The sequence below is a fragment of the Hordeum vulgare genome, chromosome 5H (assembly GCF_904849725.1).
Source record: "Hordeum vulgare subsp. vulgare chromosome 5H, MorexV3_pseudomolecules_assembly, whole genome shotgun sequence".
In the NCBI taxonomy this organism is placed as follows: domain Eukaryota; kingdom Viridiplantae; phylum Streptophyta; class Magnoliopsida; order Poales; family Poaceae; genus Hordeum; species Hordeum vulgare.
In genome coordinates, this window is record NC_058522.1 from 530,702,729 (window position 1) to 530,704,241 (window position 1,513).

At 49.7% G+C, this 1,513-nt stretch overlaps 1 pseudogene; it reads right to left on the bottom strand.

Moving 5' to 3' along the window:
- Nucleotides 1–499: 499 nt before the first annotated feature.
- Nucleotides 500–1,062, bottom strand: LOC123397162 (annotated as a pseudogene).
- Nucleotides 1,063–1,513: the final 451 nt, after the last annotated feature.

Sequence of the window (1,513 nt, forward strand, 5' to 3'; positions counted from 1 at the left end):
GGGAAAAATTGGTATCACCTCTAAGAAAGAGAGGTCGGATTTACAATGCGAGGTCTCAAGAAAACTGAACTGGAACCTATACATGGACTGAGATAGCACGCTGATTGCACAACCCACGAGGGAGAACTCTATACACTCACAACACGGAGAAAACAACAGGAACATCATTCAACAGTACTAGGAAATGAGCTACAAAGCAGGTTTTTAGTCTGTTTTCAGTTCAACAATAAGCTACAGTGTAGGTTGAAACAACAACGACTTTTTCAGAAGTTAACAACAAAATTTTACACACACACGTCATTTACCACAACAAATCACCTATAGGCACCAACGCTAGCTCCATTTTATTTTACCTAATGTTTGCCTTCCTTGCGATTTTACCTGCCTAGAACCTAGTGTGCTCTCTTATTTGCATTGTTTGAAGAAGTGAAAACTCTTAATTACTCCACGTATTTACTACTACTTGCATGACCAAAAATTACTGCTAAGAAAAAACAATTTAAATCTTGTTGAGCTCCTCCCCCTTGAAAGCGTACACATCGCTCTTCCTGACGGCGACGAAGAGCGGATCCTTCCTGGTGGCCAGCCCGAAGCTCTCCTCCTCGCTCACATCCTCGGCGCGCACGTCGGCGGGCAGCACCCACTCAAAGTTGTACATCAGGTTGGCCATCGACATCTGCACCGTGGCTAGCGCGAACGTGTACCCCGGGCACCCCTCCGCTCGCCGCCGAACGATAGCAGCTTGTAGTTCGGGTCCTTAAGGTCGATCTCGCCGCCGGCGCCGACCACCTCGAACCGCTCAGACGAGTACTCGAGCGGGTCCTCCCAGATCTCCGGGTCCCGGCCCATGGCGAAGGTGTTGACGAAGACGCGAGTATTGGCCGAGATGTCGTAGCCGCCCAGCATGCACGCTGCCACGGTCTCCCGCAGCACCGCCGACGACACCCCACACGAAACCCTAGCCCTGGCTGGGTTGCGGTTGATCTCCTCCCTCCTGCTCTTCTCTCCGTTCTGGTGATGGGAGGGGTGGGGATGGGAGGAGGAGGACATGAGGGAGTCCATGTGTGGCGGCGGTGAACTCCATGAGGGGAGGGGAGAGGAAGAGAGGAAGGAGAAGAGAGCCAGGAGGAATCCAACCCTCACTACGCGAGGAGAGGAAGAAAGGAGGCGGGGGGGGGGGGGTGGATGGAAAAGTCCAGGAGGAAAAGGCTAGGGTTTTGGCTAGGGAGGTGAGGGCTGCCGTTAGATCTGGGATCATCCCACGGTCATCGATGCATGATCCGCGTGCAATCCTCATGGTCTAGTCGGAACACAGTAAACACTTTAAAGACGTTATGACCATCTAAATTGCTCATAATTGATTGAAAATACTTTTTTACAAGAAAAGTATTTTCTATTTTCGAGTGACAAAGATTGTTTTTTGTGAAAGACCTTATTGACATCTGATTTTGGCACGGAAGAAACCATTATTAAGATAGATTCAAATGAAGAAGTGCTCTACATGAAAAACTTT